General features: G+C 33.9%; 1 long non-coding RNA gene and 1 pseudogene across 2 annotated transcripts in view; both read right to left on the reverse strand.

Annotated features, from left to right (window-relative positions):
* LOC141543369 (uncharacterized) overlaps positions 1 to 20,989 on the reverse strand; it is a 41,482-nt gene that overhangs the window by 5,703 nt on the left and 14,790 nt on the right. Inside the window, exon 3 of one of the 2 annotated variants that reach the window (XR_012482426.1) lies at positions 11,298 to 11,470. The exons of the other annotated variant lie outside the window; for it this stretch is intronic. This is a non-coding gene — a long non-coding RNA (uncharacterized LOC141543369). The remainder of the gene's footprint in view (positions 1 to 11,297; positions 11,471 to 20,989) is intronic. 2 annotated transcript variants of the gene reach the window in all.
* LOC141543368 (small ubiquitin-related modifier 2 pseudogene) lies at positions 17,046 to 19,663 on the reverse strand (annotated as a pseudogene).

A 20,989-nucleotide genomic window follows, 5' to 3' on the forward strand; every position in this document is an offset into this window, starting at 1 on the left:
TATTTCAAACCTGCTAGCTCTTCCTCTTCAGTTCCTCCTCAAGCATAAAAAGTATAGCTTAAATACCATTTTTATTATGAAGGGGATTACTTCCTTGAGGGTCTCAACATGTAACATTTTATTTGCCCCCTCTCTGAGTGTAAGCGTTCCTGAGATTATAGTATCATAGGTAGAAATCTGAAAAGATCTCAGAATTCATCTAGTCCAGCCCTCATTTTATAGATGAGGAAACTAAGGTCTAAGAAAGACAAATGATATGCCCAAGGTTATATAGCACAATGGAGAAAAAATTTGAATTTTGATCACTTAACCCTAGAGTCAGTATTATTTCTACTGTGCTGCTTTCTAGTCAAGGATAACATTCTATTATTCTGATATGAAGTAACTATATAAATAACAAGGTATGGATGTGTCTGATAATTTATTGCTGTGAGATATGATTCTTCTTCTGATGTTAAGCATACTTCCATTTCTTTTTTCTACCTATGCAATTTGTAGTTATCCAGAACAGTCAAATGCTTCAGAAATTGAAGAACTGAGATAATTTTCTCCTGCCTTGATCCCTGGAGGCTTTAGTAAATTGTCTTCTCACTAGCTTGAAGATTAAAGCCTGAGTGGGGCCTTGAAGGAATGAAGCTTAAACATATAAATTCTTCCCTTGAGGGTGTATTCCATTCTTACATAAAGGTAGAGAGAAATAAGAGAAGATGAAGATTTACAGAAGTAGCCTATTTGGCTAGGATATAGAATATGTGAAGGTGTGAGAAGACAGTACTGTAGATGATATGCTTACCTAAAGAGTTTGCCTTCTGTTTGTTGAACATTAATGGGGAGTCATTAAAGGTTTATGAACAAAGCATGAAGAGACCTATTAATTAGAAAAAGTTCCTGGACAGCAGTGTGAATGATGGATTGAAGAAGGTAGAAGCAAGGAAAGGAGATTAACTTGATTATTAGAATATTCTAGGGAAGAAGCTATGAGTATCTGAGCCATGTTGACTGGTGGATAGAGATGCGAGATTATAAAAACTAATAAGGATTTAAAACCTGTATATGGCAGGTGAGGGAAAAAAATTAGAACACAACTTATGTTTGTGAACCTAAACCTACTTCATTGTTTCCCAGAGGGAAAAGGATATGAATTCAGATATATGCAATTTTAAGTTTGTTCTCAAGAAACAAGAGAGTAAATTGGAAGTTTAGGGAAGAGAGCCAAGGATAAAACCAATGCTTAGGATAACTAGAGGGAGAAAGGAAACCAGGTCAAAAAATTATTGTGGTATATAACAATTTAATAGTTAGAGATCTGCATCACTAGAAGAACCAAGAACCAACCATGTTGATTAAGTCAAACAATTTAATAGAGATCTGCATCACTAGAAGAACCAAGAACCAACCATGTTGATTAAGTCAAAGATTAAGTTAAAGTAAGGGATTTGGAGTACTAATCTCCAGTGCTAATATATTTAAACATTTGTTCTTCTAAATGTAAGTAATTTCCTGACATTGGAAACAAAAAAATTAACACTCTGGAAAATATAACCTGTGTATGTAAGTAAATATAAGGTAATTTGAATCAAGGAAGATTTAAAGACCAAGTCACTAAAGTGAACTTTTTAAGAAAAGATAAAGGTTCTAAGAAATGAGAAAGGGAAATAAATTCAAGGCTTGGAGTGTGAAAAGAGGAAAGATACAGAATATGAGATTCAGGAAGAGCCAGTAGTAACTGGATTGGAAAAGCTATGAAGAGGAATAGTAATAAATCTGTCAAGGTTGGAATTAAAAATTGCAAGGTGGCTTTAAGTCAGGATAGGGTAGAGTCTGCTATCATTAATATGACTTCATTACCTAATGTCTTGTTTGTGAGTGTGCCTCTTCCCAAATTTTATATTTTTTTATATTAAATTTTTCTTGACTAAGAAATTTTAAGTTCAGTTCTTCCACTGTAGTCTTGGCAGTACCTTGGTGAGACACTCTGTTAATCTGGTGATTGAGAGAACTTTCTGGTATGTATCTGCCTATGCCAACTGATTATTTTTCTGATTCCTTTGTTGTTTTAGTTCCCAGTATTTTAACAACCCATCTCTAAATCAAAAAAAAAGTTTCCTCCAAACACTTCAAAAATGAATTTTCTGGATAAATGTCTATTTTGAACCAAAGGGAATACTCTTTATTGGACCTGAAATTATAGAACTGACTAGATTATAGGTAATAATAACATTCAATATCAAACAAAAGACTTGAAAAATAAAAATGTGAAATTGAAAATTATGAACAAAAAAACTTTTTATGTCCCCTTTTCAAGCATCTTTCAGTAGTTATTAGGAAAATGAACATTTCATTTTTGTGATCACATCATCTTAGGTTCAGCTCTTTACATTGCTCAGAAGATACAAGTAAAGGTAACAGATTAGACACTATTTTTACCAGTCACTGTTTTAGAAACTTTATTAAGAAAAGAAAACTAATGTGAGAATAATAGGGCATTTTTTTGTTTGTTTTATAAAACCAACTACCCACTACCCCTTCAATAATCTGATCTGATACTTGTATCATTGAATGGCTGGCAGAGGTCATACCTTGAAATGTAGACCTACAGATTTTCCTGTCTCTAATTTTTCCCAAGTCCTTACTTGTAAATAATACTATATAATAAATATAATTTAGATATTTAATTTTTTGTGTGTATTTGCTATCTTTCTCTCCCCCACCATGAGTTATAATTTGCTACCACCATTGTCTCCTTACCCTCCTCAAAAAAAATTTTTTTTTTGAAGAGATTTTTATTTTTTTTACTTGATCTCTTATACGTTTTGTTTTTAAGAAAAACCCTGTGAAAATAGAGTATCATGTTCAGGTGAAGAATTTATATTTTTATTATATTTTCAATTGTGTTTATTTTCATATTTGTTACTATGTTATTTATATCAATTATGTTTGTAATGTTATAGTATATTATTGTATCAGAGAAATAATATAGATTTTTTTTTCCTTTTTTTTTTTCAGCAAAAGTGATAAGATTAGATCCGTTCTTTAGGAAAGATGTTTTGGTAGCTGTTTAAGGATAAGTTGGGAAAGAAGGCTAGAAAGAAGAAATTAAATTAGGAAACTATTACAAATATCCATGAGACAAGTAATGAAAGTATAAACTATAATGATAACTTTATAGGTAGATAGGCAGCTATGCTATGTGAGATAATTGAGGAAATTTATTAGATTTGACAAGTGATTGGAGAGGTTTTTAAAAAAGGGCATGTATATCAAATTTTCTATACAACTTGGGTCTTCACCTAAGGAATGCTTGGAAGTCCTCATTTTTAAGGGTTCTTAATACCATTCCAACTCTCCCCCCCCCCCCCCCAAGATTATGTTTATTTTTGCTGGTTAGCTCATTCTAGGTATACATATGATTTTGTTCCAGGCTTTCTACTCTTTGCCATAATGACTTGCTAAATTTTGTGTGATACTGATTGTGGATCCTTAGTACTTTCTAGTTGCTCATAATATTTTTTTCCTGGACCTGTGAGTTCTAAATTTTGGTTAAATTCCTGGAAGTTTTCATTTTAGAATTTTCAATGAGGGGTGAATTGTTACTATCATATCTGGAGAGCTTTATGATGCCTTTTTGTTTTTGGTCATGATGTTCAGGTAGTTGAATCTTAAATGATCACTCTTTCATTTGTTTTGTAGGCCAGTTGTTTTTCCTGTGAAATACTTTGCATTTTATTCTACTTTTCAGGCTTTTGACTTTGTCTCAATGAGTTTTCTTCAATTTGGTCAGTTCTAAGTTTCAAGGATTTTTTTTAAATCTTTTCCCCATATACTCAATATACTTTTCATATCTTTGCTAACTTTAGCTTCTTAACTTATCCTCCCCCCCACTCTCATTTTTAAAGTAATTGTTTTTAGCTCTAACTTTTTTAGAAATTATGTAAAGTTTTTAACTCTTCTAGGGATTCTTTTTACTTGTGGGCAGCATTTTTCTTTAAGATTTTCTTGTAGACTTTTTTTTTCCCTTGGGGGAGGTGGGAGGTTGTTTTGTTAAGTCTTGAGCTTCTTTGTTGCCATAATAGCTCTTTATGCCAGGGATGGGTGGTAGGAGCGATGCTATATAGGTGATAGGTGATTCTACTTTTGTTTGCTTATTCTTCCAGGCTACTTCTTTCTTGACTTTGTAATTTTGGGTTAGTGCTAAATGCTACAGATTTCTAGGAAATATTTTTGACCTGAGCTTCTGTCCTCATGTTCTGTTGCTGCTTAGTGCTTCTAAAGTTTTATGATCTGGGAGTAGGTCTACTTACTGCCTTCCTGATTTGATTTCTTCAAGTTTTTGGCCTGGCTTTGGTTGTCAGAATTGTCCGCTTGATTCAGTAGACTGCTGCTAGACTCCCTCTCTAACATTCTCCAAGTTCAAGGCAAGTACCAACTTCTCTTTAGTGTGAGATTACATAAACTTCTGTAATCAGCATTACGGAGCTACTATAAGCTTCCAGTGCTTATTCTTTTGTTCATTACATCAGTACAATGGCTCTCCAGCCTAGAACTGGGTAGGGACGACAGAACTGCCAGTTGGCAGCTGTTCATGTGCCTAATGCTACAGAAGATCCTTTGGCATTTCTTTCTATTCTTATGCCTTTTTTTTCTGTCAGCTTTTAGTCCAGAGATGGTGGCATCCTCTCCCCTTCTCCCTAACATAAGCTCCAGATTAGACCCTATCTCTAAGGCGTTTGTCCCAACTTCTCTGTCTCCTTAAGCCACTCTGTGCTTTAAAAAAAGACTCGTTACTAATATTCACTTTGCTGATTAATACTCAGTTTTCAGAGATGTTTGAGATTTATAGGAAGACATTTCACAGGATGTCTCTAGCATGCAACTGTTAATGTGGATTAAGAAGGACCATAGAGTGCATAGAATTAGAGTTGGGACATAGACTTGAGGTTCACAGAGATAAGGAACTGTTAGAAGTTAATAAGATCACACAGGATATAGAAACAGAAGAGGAAAGGGCTCAGTAGGGGGCTTTGAGTGATACTCAGGTTTAGAGGACAGGAGTGAAATGATAGGGTCTGACAAATCACTTAAGTGATAAAAGCAAGATAAGCCAAGAGAAGATGCTCCATAGTGTCAAGATAACTGAAAAAGCTGTCTGATTGTGCATCTGAGACCACTAGTAACCTTTGATAAGAGCAATTTGGATCAGGCTAAAAGTCAGAACAAGAAGTTGAAAAAACACCAGCCCTGAAGTCAGGACCACCTGAGTTCAAATATGTTCTCAGACACTTAACATGTCCTACCTGTGTGATCCTGGGCAAGTCACTTAACCCCAATTGTCTCAGCAAAAAAACAAACAAACAAAAAAAAACTAGCAAGAAAAAGAAGATAAAAGTGTGCTTACTAGAGTAGGAAATGAGTCTGAGTAAAGAATTTTAGAATGATTTCCACCTGATAGGGCAAATCAAACCAACTATGAGGTGCCACCTTATGAAGGGGTGCCCATCATTTGGGGAATGGCTAGTCAAATTATGGTATTTGAATGTGCTTTGATTGTGGTATATGATTGTGATGGAGAACTATTATGTTGTAATAAATGATGAAAGGGATGATTTCAGAAAACCAGAAAAAAATTTTAAGTGAGCTGATAGAGAAGTAAGCAGAAATCAGGAGAATGATTTATATGAGTGATGTTAATGAATGATAATAAATACGATTCTAAAGGACTCAAGTGATCCATTTTCATACAGAGAACTGACACTCTACAGAATGAAGCATTTTTTCTTTGCCTTTAGAAAAACATGCCTAGTTTATTTTGTAAGATTATATGCATTTGTAATGGTTTTCTTTATTATTGCTTTCTTAGTGAGTGGCAGGGGAAGGGAAAGAATTTGGAACTGGGGGGGAAAATTTAAAAAGATAAAACTAGGGAACCCAACGAGTTCAAATTGAAGGAGTGTTGTAAGTTGGTAATAGGTAAGTTGGTGCTGAAGTTTTTCTTCTATTTTATGTTCTACAAATTATTTTGGGAGAAAGATAAAATAAAAATAAAGGGTTGTAATGCTATATACAATTAATTTTATATTTTAACTCTTGTACAAAATTCTTTTCTTTCCTGCCTTCCTGCCATCCAGGGATAAATCAATGTATGTATTGCTGGAGTCAAGAGTTGGGGATCTCCCTTACATGACACTGTCACTTAATTCCTAAAATTTTGTCCTATCGCCACTTTCAACTATTAACAGGTTCATAGGAACAGATATGTGGAACTGCCCATAGAATGGAATTAAGTCTCTTTCATTGCTGGCAGTATAATTTTGCTTGTCATTCTAAAAATACTTAACTATTCTTTAATGCCACTTGAACTCAAGTGGGTTGCAAAATAGCTACTTAATGAATATTGAATAAAGAATGTTTTATGAAATGTTTCCCCTTAACTAGTACATTGCCTAGTAAAAAAAAGTTATCTTACTGAGACCTAGGAAAGACCTTAGGTCATAAAGGACATGGCCTCCTACTATATCTGGGGCCATTTCCATTTGCCCTGATTATGTGGACCCAGATGGCTCCATAGAGGTAAGGTAATTTTGCACAGCCCTGAATCACTTAAATTCACTTGCCATTGAATTTTCTCTTTCCTCATGTCATGGTTCTCTTTAAGAATGAAGTGACAAACAACATTTTTCTTATCTTTCTTGAATGAGGTTCTGGATCTCAAAGTATACAGTACAAGGAGAAGGTGGCAGTCTTATGTAACATTTATGCTTCCAGGGGAAGGAGTCCAAAGGAGATATTGTTAGGGTAGGCTCCTAGTAACATCTCTGGTGTTTGAGAGACCAATAGGTCCAAACTTTGGGGCTTAGGGCTCCCATCCCACTCTGTGCCCTAGGGTCATGGTTTTTGAAGTTTGGGCAGCTGCCAAAAGCCATTAGTTCTAGGCTTTGGCAACAGTTAATGATTCTACAGAGATAAAAAAAAGTAATACTTGGTAGGCAAAGCATTATTAAGATAGAAAACAGCACAAGAAAAGAGCCAGCAAGCAGTCTTGGAAAAAATTTAAGAGGAGAATGTCAGAGAAAAAATAATTTGCTCAGGAATTCCTAAGTATCTGATGTAAGGGGGTTCTAACAGTAAAGTCTGGGTTTTGTTGTTGTTGTTTAATAGAATTATGTAGTCAAGCAGGACCAGAAATTGGAGTATAAAGCTGGATCCTGGTTGAAGAGAGCATTTGTGTTTGACCTTTCCTATGGAGTGAGAAAGCTATTTGAGGTCCTTAAAACTATACATGGTTATTCAGTTTAACAAAGACATGTCATATTCGATTTATGGTGAAACTTCTTCCACTTCATTGAAAAGTGAAAGGGAAGGAGTAAGCTAAGGGGAAGGGAATACAGTAATTTCGAGGAAAAGGGGTAAAATAAGGGGAGGATCTTTAAGGTGGGGGAGGGATACTAAAAAGGGAGGGCTGTGAAAAGCAAGTGGTGTTCACCAATTTAATACTGGATAGGAGGGTAAAAGGGAAGGAAAGGGGAAAAGCATAAGCAGGGGTTAATAGGATGGCAAGCAATATAGAATTAGTCCTTCTAACCATAAATGTGAATGGGGCAAACTGCCTCATAAAGAGGAAGCAGTTAGCAGACTGGATTAAAAGTCAGAATCCTACTATATGTTGTTTACAGGAAACACACCTGAAACAGGGTGAGACATTCAAACTAAAAGTAAAAGGGTGGAGCAGAATCTATTATGCTTCAGGCAAAACCAAAAAAGCGGGAGTAGCCATCCTGATCTCAGATCAAGCAAAAACAAAAATTGATCTAATTAAAAGAGATAAGGAAGGGCATTATATCCTCCTAAAGGGCAGCATCAATAATGAAGCAGTATCAATATTAAACATATATGCACCAAGTGGTGCAGCATCTAAATTCTTAAAAGAGAAATTAAGAGAGCTGCAAGAGGAAATAGATAGCAAAACTATAATAGCGGGAGATCTCAACCTTGCACTCTCAGAATTAGATAAATCAAACCACAAAATAAATAAGAAAGAATTCAAAAAGGTAAATAGAATACTAGAAAAGTTTGATATGATAGATCTTTGGCGAAAGCTAAATGGAGACAGAAAGGAATATACTTTCTTCTCAGCAGTTCATGGAACCTATACAAAAATTGATCATATACTAGGGCATAAAAACCTCAAAATCAAATGCAGTAAGGCAGAAATAGTAAATGCATCCTTTTCAGACCATAATGCAATCAAAATAACATTTAATAAAAAGCCAGGGGAAAATAGACCAAAAAATAACTGGAAACTAAATAATCTTATACTAAAGAATGATTGGGTAAAACAGCAAATCATAGACATAACTAATAACTTCACCCAAGAAAATGACAATAATGAGACATCATACCAAAATGTGTGGGATACAGCCAAAGCAGTAATAAGGGGAAGTTTTATATCTCTACAGGCCTACTTGCATAAAATAGAGAAAGAGAGGGCCAACAAATTGGGCTTACAACTAAAATTGCTAGAAAAGGAACAAATTAAAAACCCCCAGACAAACACAAAACTTGAAATTCAAAAAATAAAAGGTGAGATTAATAAAATTGAAAGTAAAAAAACTTGAATTAATTAATAAAACTAAGAGTTGGTTTTATGAAAAAACCAACAAAATAGACAAATCCTTAGTAAACCTGATTAAAAAAAGGAAAGAGAAAAAGCAAATTGATAGTCTTGAAAATGAAAAGGGTGAACTCACCACTAATGAAGAGGAAATTAGAACAATAGTTAGGAGCTACTTTGCTCAACTTTATGCCGATAAATTCGATAACTTAAATGAAATGGAAGAATACCTTCAAAAATATAGCTTGCCCAGATTAACAGAGGAAGAAGTAAGTAGTCTAAATAGTCCCATCTCAGAAAAAGAAATAGACCAAGCTATTAACCAACTTCCTAAGAAAAAGTCCCCAGGACCAGATGGATTTACAGGTGAATTCTACCAAACATTTAAAGAACAACTAACTCCAATGCTATGTAAACTATTTGAAAAAATAGGGATTGAAGGAGTCCTACCAAATTCCTTCTATGACACAGACATGGTACTGATACCTAAACCAGGTAGATCGAAAACTGAGAAAGAAAACTATAGACCAATTTCCTTAATGAATATTGATGCTAAAATCTTAAATAAGATATTAGCAAATAGACTTCAGAAAATCATCCCCAGGATAATACACTATGACCAAGTGGGATTTATACCAGGAATGCACGGCTGGTTTAATATTAGGAAAACTATTAGTATAATTGACCATATTAATAATCAAATTAATAAAAACCATATGATCATCTCAATAGATGCAGAAAAAGCATTTGATAAAATCCAACATCCATTCCTACTAAAAACGCTTGAGAGTATAGGAATAAATGGACTATTCCTTAAAATAATAAGGAGCATATATTTAAAACCTTCAGTAAACATCATATGTAATGGTGATAAACTAGAACCTTTCCCTGTAAGATCAGGAGTGAAACAAGGTTGCCCACTATCACCATTACTATTCAATATAGTACTAGAAACTCTAGCCTTGGCAATAAGAGCCGAGAAAGAGATTCAAGGAATTAGAGTAGGAAATGAAGAAAATCAAATTGTCACTTTTCGCAGATGACATGATGGTATACTTAGAGAACCCCAAAGACTCTGCTAAAAAGCTATTAGAAATAATTCAGAATTTTAGCAAAGTCGCAGGATACAAAATAAATCCACATAAATCCTCAGGATTTTTATACATTACCAACACAATCCAACAGCAAGAGATACAAAGAGAAATTCCATTCAAAATAACAGTCGATAGTATAAAATATTTGGGAATATATCTACCAAAGGAGAGTCAGGAATTATATGAGCAAAACTACAAAACACTTGCCACAAAAATAAAGTCAGATTTAAATAATTGGAAAGACATTCAGTGTTCTTGGATAGGCCGAGCGAATATAATAAAGATGACAATACTCCCCAAACTAATCTATTTATTTAGTGCTATACCAATCAGACTCCCAAGAAACTATTTTAATGACCTAGAAAAAATAACAACAAAATTCATATGGAAGAATAAAAGGTCGAGAATTGCAAGGGAACTAATGAAAAAAAAGTCAGAGGAAGGTGGTCTAAGTGTACCTGATTTAAAGCTATATTATAAAGCAACAGTCACCAAAACCATTTGGTATTGGCTAAGAAATAGACTAGTTGATCAGTGGCATAGGTTAGGTTCACAGGGCAAGATAGTGAATAAAAATAGCAATCTAGTGTTTGACAAACCCAAACATCCCAACTTTTGGGATAAGAATTCATTATTTGACAAAAACTGCTGGGAAAACTGGAAATTAGTATGGCAGAAACTAGGCATGGACCCACATTTAACACCACATACTAAGATTAGATCAAAATGGGTCCAAGATTTAGGCATAAAGAACGAAATCATAAATAAATTGGAGGAACATGGGATGGTTTACCTCTCAGACTTGTGGAGGAGGAAGGAGTTTGTGTCCAAGGGAGAACTAGAGACCATTATTGATCACAAAATAGAACATTTTGATTACACCAAATTAAAAAGTTTCTGCACAAACAAAACTAATGCAAACAAGATTAGGAGGGAAGTAACAAATTGGGAAAAAATTTTTACAGTTAAAGGTTCTGATAAAGGCCTCATCTCCAAAATATACAGAGAATTGACTTTAATTTATAAGAAATCAAGCCATTCTCCAATTGATAAATGGTCAAAGGATATGAACAGACAATTTTCAGATGATGAAATTAAAACTATTTCCACTCATATGAAAGAGTGTTCCAAATCACTATTGATCAGAGAAATGCAAATTAAGACAACTCTGAGGTATCATTACACACCTGTCAGATTGGCTAAGATGACAGGAACAAATAACGATGAATGTTGGAGGGGCTGTGGGAAAACTAGGACACTGATGCATTGTTGGTGGAGTTGTGAAAGAATCCAACCATTCTGGAGAGCAATCTGGAATTATGCCCAAAAAGTTATCAAAATGTGCATACCCTTTGACCCAGCCATACTACTACTGGGCTTATACCCCAAGGAACTACTAAAGAAGGGAAAGGGACCTGTATGTGCCAAAATGTTTGTGGCAGCCCTTTTCATAGTGGCTAGAAGCTGGAAGATGAATGGATGTCCATCAATTGGAGAATGGTTGGGTAAACTATGGTATATGAATGTTATGGAATATTATTGTTCTATAAGAAATGACCAACAGGAGAAATACAGAGAGGCTTGGAGAGACTTACATCAACTGATGCTGAGTGAAACGAGCAGAACCAGAAGATCATTATACACTTCAACAATGATACTGTACGAGGATGTATGCTGATGGAAGTGGATTTCTTCAACATAGAGAAGAGCTAATCCAATTCCAGTTGATTAATGATGGACAGAACCAGCTACATCCAGAAAAGGAACACTGGGAAATGAATGTAAACTGTTATTTTTACCTTCTGAATCCAATTCTTCCTGTGCAACAAAAAATTCGGTTCTACACACATATATTGTATCTAGAATATACTGTAATATATTTAACATATATAAGACTGCTTGCCATCTGGGGGAGGGGGTTGGGGAGGAAGGGAAAAAAATCTGAATAGAAGTAAGTGCAAGGGATAATGTTGTAAAAAATTACCCATGCATATGTACTGTCAAAAAAAATGTTATAATTATAAAATAAAATAAAAATAAAAAAAGAAAAAGAAAAAACAAAGACATGTCAGCATGTCTTTCTCCAGCACTTTGCAATTTTTAAAGCCTTTCATATTGTCATTTCATTAGGTTTTCATTGCAATCGTGAGGAAAATAGAATGTTAATTTTTATTAGATATTTAATACCAATTCTAACCCACTTCATTTATTCTATCTACATTGATTTTGTGAAAAAATTTAACATTATAAATGTTTTCTTTAGAAAAAGGATTAATTTTTAAAATAGTAAAAGGCATAACAAAAGTAACTCAAACCACTTTTTTGAGCTAAAATAAAGGTAATTCAGTTACGTGATAGGGTACTGATTTTGCCTTAAGACACTATGGTAGTATGGAAAAGTCATTAGATTTTATGTCAGAAGACCTGGATTTGATTCTTGATTGTATCAATAGCTATGTGACACTAGGCAAGACATAGAATGAGAATAATAGCTGTTACTATTTTCCTCACAATTGCTATGAAGACCTAATGAAATGACAACGTGAAAGGCTTTTAAAATTGCAAAGTGCTGGATAAAGACATGCTGACATGTCTTTGTTAAACTGAATAAACATGTACAATTTTAAGGACCTCAAATAGCTTCCTCACTCCATAGGAAAGGTCAAGTCCTCTGAGTCTTACACTGCTAGGGAGAGTTTGAATAGCAACTAGTTCAGTGATTACCAAGGTGCTTTCCCCAGCACAAAATAGTAACAGCTATTATTCTCATTCTATGTCTTGCCTAGTGTCACACAGCTATTGATACATTGATAAATTTATAGAAATAACACATCTCGTAAGATTGAGAGCAATCCCACAATAGATCTAATAATTTGACCTTAAAAGGAGACAAATTCTGAAAAATTATATAAAAATGTTTTAAAACACTAAAAATCAGAAAAACAAATGGAAACAGGTTTTATTTATGACTTAATCACTTAAGCTCAGTAAGTATTACTAATCAAAAAGCATCTTGTATTCTTCCAACTCTTCAGCAAAGAGAGGTTTGTAACTATCTCAGTGGAAATAATCATCCTTCCCTAACATTTTTAGAGGTCTAGTCCTTTAACTTCAACATGACCTGATTGCTTCTGGTAATGCCACCTAAATTAGCAAGGATAGAGGATTTTGTTTCTTTTTAAAAATTTTTCTCTCTTTTTTTAAGCAACTATGAATCAGTTCAATAAATCCTAGCAAACAATGTTGCTTTTAGTTTTGAAAGAAATAGGAGTTCAAATTGAAGAAGGAACAAAGCCTTGAACCAAATGGGAGGTTGATTGAGATTAAGACTATGATTTGGAAAGTACTACAATAATGAAGCTGCTTCTACCTGAATTATTGTACTATGAGAAAGTGAAGAGCCAGTGAAATTCCCTCTTTCCCTTATGCTTCTGTCTCCATCTATAGATAACATTTATTTCTAACTTGTTCTATCATTTATAGTGTGTAACTATTGATTTGTCTTTGAACATGTTTTTCCTTGACATGAAACTTCTGATTTGTAATGACTATGTGGATATTAATTGCATGCAAATTAAAAGATGACTAGTTTTAATAAGGCAGAAGGCTGAACCTTGATCTAAAATTGATGCATCTCTAATTTGGGTAAGACATGTTAGGCTTTAGATGATCACTCTTTATAAGTTCCTAAAATAGCAGAGAGATGACTCACATAAAATACAAAGCTAGGCTAAATGAATCATTTTAATTTAAGCTTGATTCATAGGAAGAAAAAAAACCAGCCTTAGTTTCCTAAATAAAGAAGGTGGAGGTGGAGAGGAGGACATAGATCAAATAAAAGAGAGGTATGATATGAAACACTGGCCCCTTCTGGGGAAGGCCACTCTATGGCAGGGAAAGCCCACTCACAGCCAAACCTTCCTTCACAGAAACCCCTTCTGATTTTAGTTGAACAGAATATTACTGCATTGTGATGAATGATAAATATAAAGAATTTGAAGAAACATGGAAAAAAATTTAAATTTTTAAAATGTATGCACAATGACTACAGCAATAAAATGAGGTCACTGCTAAGAGATGACAAAACAGAGGTCAAAATAAAACAGACAGCATTGGACCAACAATATAAAAGTTAAACCATGTCTTTTGTTTCTGTTAAAAATACATAAACTACAGAAGTAGAGAGTGGTATGTATTATCAGTTACAATCATGTTATGTGATTTTGCTTAATTGTTTCCTGGAAATTTTACACTTAGCTTGTTTCAGTGTTTGGAAGTATTCTGTTTCAAATCAAGTTATAACTAATGTTTGTTGCTAGGGCTAAAGTTTTTAAAATTGAAATAGTTGGTATTTAAATCTAACCTTTTCCATCTTTTCTAGTCCTCTTGTACTTTACTCTTTTCCTCAGACTCTGTAATCTATGGACCCTAGTCTTTCTTGCTGTTCCTCATCTCTTGACTCTGTCATTTTGCTCTCAGTCCTTCCTTTCTGAAATGCTCTGTAATGTTCTTCTCTAAAATATAATGTTCTCTGGGAGCAGGTTTCTTGGGGGGCTTCTGGAGGCAGCCTTCGTTTCAGTTCAGAGTAATAATCACCTCAAATGCAGCCAGGAGTTAAAGTCCAAATCCTTTATTGTCTCCTTCAAAATAGCCTGGTTAGCTTTCTTAGAGGCCTATCTCTCTCCTTGGTTCCGAGAGCTCTTGCTGCTAGTCCTTTGTCTCTGCCAGCTTTAGCCTCTCTTCCTCCAAATGTCTCCAGCCAGCACAAAGATAGAAGTTAGAATGATTCTGCCTCCTTATATATGCTCTCTTAAAGGAGTGAATCTTGTGGAACTCTAATAAGTATTAAGTACATTAGTGAACAAGACAACTGTTAAGTACCATGCTAAATTAGATAACTGATTTAGCACCTTGTAAGAATCCTGACAATGCTCTGCTTTCTTACCTTTTTTTTTTTTCTTTTCTGAGACTGGGATTAAGTGACTTGCCCAGGGTCACATAGCTAGTTAGTGTTAAGCTAGTTAGTTGTCTGAGACCAGATTTGAACTCGGGTCCTCCTGAATTCAAGGCTGGTGCTCTACCCACTGCGCCACCTAGCTGTCCCCCTTACCTTCTTACAAGATTGTAGCAAGCCTTTCCTATCCTTCCCAGGCTTTTCCCTCTTAAGACTATTTTCATTTAGATTGTGTTTGTATATGTCTTCTGTATACATGAACGTACATGCAAATACTGTCTCTTTTATTGTAATGTGAGCTCCCTAAAAGCAGGGAATACATTTCCCCCTTTTTTTGTATTTCCAGGGCTTAGTACAGCCCCCCTGGCATGTAGTAAATATTAAATAAGTGCTTGTTGACTGACTTGTTGGCCAATTTTGCTTTGTAACAGGCCTTCTGATGAACATAGGGCAGACAAAATGGTAAAATGGTAAGAGCCCTGGTTCAAGACAAGAAGATATGGGTCCAAAAACTTCTTCTGAAGATTTACTGTGTTTCCTTTGGCAAGTAATGATTATGATTAGATGGCCTCCAATGTCCTTTTCAAATCTAGAGTAATGACCCTCTAATTCTTTTTCTGCAGTAACCGGAAAAGCTTTGGACTGGAAATCAAGAACCCAAGGACCCTATATCAGAAGTTTTCAGTACTGTGGTTTCATAAAATCACAATTTCATACTTGGAAGAAAATTTAAAATCCATCTAGTTGAAACTTCTGAAATTGTATTGATTATAAAGCTTTGTACTAAGAAAATCGAGTAACCTAATGTGCCTTATATTTTAAATAAAGCAATTGTACCTGGGTGCTAAAATTCTATAAAATTCCAATTTTACAAAGTTTATTTGATTGAAAACATTAATTTTAAGGCTGACTATAAAACAAAACTTACCATTTTTTTGAGTATTCTTTTGGCCACTGGAGGGCTTTCAAATGCAATATAATTGACTGTGGCACTTAAATATTTCTGATGCTTTTCCTTCAAGGATATGAGGATATAATCCAGAAAGAACTAGTGAGTAGAGTATGGATAGCATGTGGGAGATACTAGTAGGTTGAAGGGATTTGGGAATTTTTTTGAAATTCCACATGATGCCAGAAACAACTAGATTTAGTCATATGATTATACGCATTATAGATTTTAAAAAAAGGTAAAGTTGAAGGAAATGGTAAAGGCTATCTATAACAATGCATAAAGGAGAACATTTTTTTTAGGTTAGTGAAACCAACAACTTCCTTTATCCTGTCTATTTCTGTCCATTATATTAAGCTATTTTCACAAAGGAAAGTTTCTGTAGGCTTCATAGGAATAATTGTGAATTCACACAAAATGTGAAGTAGAGCATATTAATTCCAAAATAGTTTTCACTGAGTTTAACTTAATATCGTAGATTATCCCCATTCAAAACAACACAAAATTATTGAAGTCAGAGGGGAAAATTAGTATTCACAATCATCAAACAAGTCCTGCTTCCAAATACACCTCTTGTTAAAACTCCTATCTGAAGCCAAATCTAGCAACTTTAGTGTATTAGAGACACTCCTAGGCAAAGCCACAGAACTTGTTAAGATACCTCTGTAGTTGGTTGTGGTTGTTTAGTCAATTCTGTTATCCCATATGGGATTTCTTGGCAAAGATATTGGAAACATTTTTTTTTTTTAAGTGAAGCAAACAATGTTAAGTGATTTAGTCAGAGTCACAGCTAGTGTCTGAAGCCACATTTGAACTCAGAAAAATGGGTCTTCCTGATTCCAAGCCTAGCATTCTATCCATTATACCACCTAGATATCCTGTCTCGATAATGCTAAAGTTAAAAAAAAAAAAAAAATTAAAGCTGTCATTCCTTCAAACACAGGAAAAAAATATGTAACTGAAAAATAAAAATTATCTATGGAATTCCTACTTTATAGAAATATTTTCTTCTCATGCTCTGTCTTCTAGCCCTATTAGTTATCTTTTTATGTACTTGGAAGACATATCTATAGTCCTCATTTCCAGTACCAACTTTTCTAATATTCCCACCACTCCTTTACTGCCTCTCCTTTGCCCCCTTACTCCCATCCTACTGATTCTGGAGGAGCAGTACTTAAAACTACCTTGTTCCCCAATGCAACTTTCAAATACTCTCTCTGTTACCATTACTTCATTCCTATTCAAATGTCATCAAATCCAGAATTTGGTGACAGCTATTTATTGGTCTATTCTCCTTTTCTCAAGGAATTCAATACCTAGTTCTATCTTCCAGTCTATCTGAAACTCTGTCCTTATATGAGAGGACTTAAATAGACACACTATTTTTAATCAAACACCCTTGGCCTTCCTGTTCTTATATTTTTCTTCTTTCAAATTTCCTGTTTTTAACCATGTCAAATTCCAAACCTGATTTCCATTATCTCCCTTCTCTGATCCTGTTCTGCTATTTAATCTTGAATCCTTACCATATGTAATAAGACTTTATTACTAAAATCACTTTTTATTCCATTCTCCACAGAAGCTCTTATATTCTTTGAAGCTTTCTTTCTATGCTATCTCTTCATTCCAAACTGTCAGCACAGAACCTACTCTCAATTTTTACTGAGAAATATCTTTGTCTATGAGTATCTGCTTTCAAATTACTTTTAACACAATTCAAAACGCTTTGATGTCATAATCCACTTTTTACTTTACTGGAGTTTCCTCCTCACCTCCTCCCATTTCCCCATACAAAGACTTATACTCATCTCCTTTTATTTTCTCTGGCATAATGTTCTCTTATTTATTTCTTCTTCTCCCCAACTCCCTTCTTCATTTTGTCTACCTACCGGATCTTTCTCCATTGACTGTACACTCAAATCTCCTTCATCGCTAAGACAACCATCCCCTCAAGTTATTCTTATATTTTTCCTTTCTTTCACAGCTAAACTCCTAGAAAAAGCTGTCTACACTTGCAGGCTTTCTCTTTTCTCCTTTCATCTACTTGCAACATGACTTCTGACCACCATAACTGAAACTACTCCCTCCAAAATTATCCAAATTCAATAATCTACTATTCCTAAACCATTACCCATCTTGATCTCTCTAAATTACTGTCCACCATTCTCAGAATTTTCACATAGCATGCTTTCTCTCACTATACTCCCTATCTGCTGCTTCTCAGTGCCCTTGCTGATTATGGATATTCTGTCTACTTAGTCTGAAAAAATCCCACGGCTCCATCCTAAGCTATCTTCTTTAAACTTTCTGAATGATTTCATTAGCTTCTATGAGTTTAATTATCTCTAAACAGATTCAGATCTCTTTCTCTAAGTACTTTGATAATCTAGAGAGCACCAGAAGGGGGCAAATGAGATGCCTAGGGCACTGGAAACCTGGAAATAAGGATCAGTTAAAGGAACTGGTGATTACATTTATTCTGATGACTGAATATCAGAAGAATCTAATAATTTTCTACTTGAAGATTTGTCATGTGGAAGAGGAATTTGTTCTGCTAAGGTTTCAGAAGGGCAAGCTGGAATAAATGGATGGAATTTACAGAAGGCTTATTTCAGTTTAGTGAAAGAAATAACATCTAGGAGAGGAATGATAATTACTAATTAGAGGACTTTAAGGGATCAAAGAAGAAATGACATTTTCTTTTTCCTTTTATTTTAAACAAGAAAGTTACTAAACAACAAGCTGCTTGACTTGAAGGGAAAACTAGGGTCATTTTTAAAATAGTAATTTATCCCTACCAAGAGACAGATTGCCTTTACATGTAATAGGTAGGTACAAAAAAGTTACAAAATTATCCTTGGCTTTACAATGATAAAAGATAAAACACTGAATATTATCCAAAGTATTTGGGGGGAGGCGTTTTTGTTGTTGCTGTTGTAAACTGACAGCAAAATAACTTACTGGAATATAAAGATAAAAGTTGAATAAGCATGCTACTAATGGAAAAAAGGGATATTTTCATAGAACCAGTTTGTTTTTTTTCCCTCCCCATTTCCATTTGATATTAATCAATTTAGTTTTTTAAAAATTCATTATGCCTATGCATACATTTTATGCATTTACTTTATGTACAGAGAAGGGAATCAAAGAGATAAAACTATACTGCAGTTTTCTAATTGTGAATGTATTATTTTCCTTGGAAGCATAGTTTTGGAGTAGAGTTGTAAATTCTCTTTTTAGTAAATACCTCCTATCTGTTGCTGGAATACATCAATTATATCTTCATCTTCTATTTCCAGTTGTGCAGGTGTGTGTTTCATTGATTGTCCATCAAACTGGAATCTACTCTGCCTCATTAACAAACTGGTCATCCACAATTGGTTTTCCTTAGTTTACTAAGTGGTATGTACCTCTTAATTTTAAAGTGCACCACTGAACCATCTCTCGCTGCCACCTTCAAATTAATGTAGTCATTGTTTTGTCTTGCTCCTTTGGCTTTTTGTTGGCCATGGCCAGTCCAGGGATCTTCTTAGCACTACTTCACAAGAGAGGCTGAAGAATGGGTTACAGCAGCTGAAGTAGGAGGAAGATGGTGGTAATGATGGGGGAGGATGAGGAAGAGTGAACTTTTCGTTATAAAATCTGTCCTTTCATTATTCAATCTGTGGATCATCCAATGTTGAATTAATCTGTTTTACTGGTGAAAAAAACTGAAGCCCAGAGGTGAATTCATTTGTCTGAATCATACAGGTAGTAAAATAAAGTTTGCATTTGGACCCATGTCCTTTGACAACAAATACACATGTTAAATCTGTTTTTGAAGCAGAGTCTGCCTGTCAAGTCTGATGTAAAATATCAAAATATAGATATCCTAAAGTAACCATAGATTAATCATGATTTAAGACTAAATGCCACCCAGCTTTTTTGGGTATATGAGATTATATTAGTAGTTCTTTTATCAGCACAAACAAAACATGTCTAGATTTCATTTATAGGTATAAAAAATATTATTTTATCTGGCATTGATTGGGCAGGTCTCTATTTAAACCACATATATATATATATATATATACACACACACACACACACACATATATATATATATATATATATATATATATATATATATATATATATATATATATATATATATATATTTTTTTTTTTTTTTTTACCAAATTGATATACAGTAGAATATAAGCTGCTTAAGGGTGGAAAGTATTCTAATTTTTGTTTTTATATTCTAATAAATGCTAATTAGATTAAAATGAGCTAAACCCTAATCCACAAAAGCTCTAAGTTTCTGCAGAACATCCTTTTTTTGAGTAGTTCAGGAAATTTCTTCTTGACAAAAATGTCATTAAAAATGCTAATAATTTAAAAAGTACTGAGTTCCTCCTTCATCCTCATTCTCCCCTTGTGTATTCCTTTCCCCCCTTCCTTAAAATCAGAAAGAAAAAAAAAAGACATCCAGCTCTTGTATTATTTGTTACTTTATTCCATTTAAAATACTTGAAGACAGTGGGATTCTGAAGAAATGCTTTTTTTTTTTTTTCCTACTAGAATAAAGCATGCCAATTTAGCATCCTTCTAATTGCTCAAATGTATTTATCTTTATAGGTTTCTCTGTGTTTGTGTTTTAAAAATCTGTTCAGGAATACTTGAAAGTCTTCTATTCCATTTAAGAACCATTTTCCCATTTTTAGGATTACAGTCAATTTTGCCATGTAAATTATTTTTGCTCATTTTTCTTTTGTCTTGTGAAAACATTGTATTTTAGTTTTTCTTCATCCTTATAGTAGTTGCAACAGATTTGTATAATCTTGATTACAATTCCTACTAATTCTTTCTTTCTAGCTGTTCCCTACATATATATATATAAATTTTTTTTTTTTTTTGCATTGAAAGCTCTAAATTTGTGGCATGACATTCCCAATTGTATTCAATTTAGGTTTTTTCCAATGGATTTTCATTTTTGAACCTCTTGTTCTTAAAGACATATCTGGCCAATTTTCTTTTTATGATTTCTTGAAATATCATGGTCAAGTTTCTTCTTTAGTCGAGGTTTTCAGGAAGTCCTATTCTTAAATTCTCTTCAACTTATTTTTCAGGTTAATTGTTTTCAGAATAGATACTTCATTTTTTCTCCTAGTAGTTTGCTTTGAAAGTAGTTTCACTTTGTTGTAATATTTTTTGCTATATTATGAAGTCATTGAGTTCTGATAGTTCCATTCAAAATAGAATGAAAATCTGTAGGCAAAGGTTTTTTATTTTCCATTTTAAACTTTTTTATTCTTTCAGTTTTTCCTCTGGCACTCATTTCAATTTGAATTTCATTTTTCTTTTGTTATTTCTTTCAGTCATGTTTATAATCCTTTTGGCCA

Source organism: Sminthopsis crassicaudata, chromosome 5 (assembly GCF_048593235.1).
Source record: "Sminthopsis crassicaudata isolate SCR6 chromosome 5, ASM4859323v1, whole genome shotgun sequence".
NCBI lineage: Eukaryota > Metazoa > Chordata > Mammalia > Dasyuromorphia > Dasyuridae > Sminthopsis > Sminthopsis crassicaudata.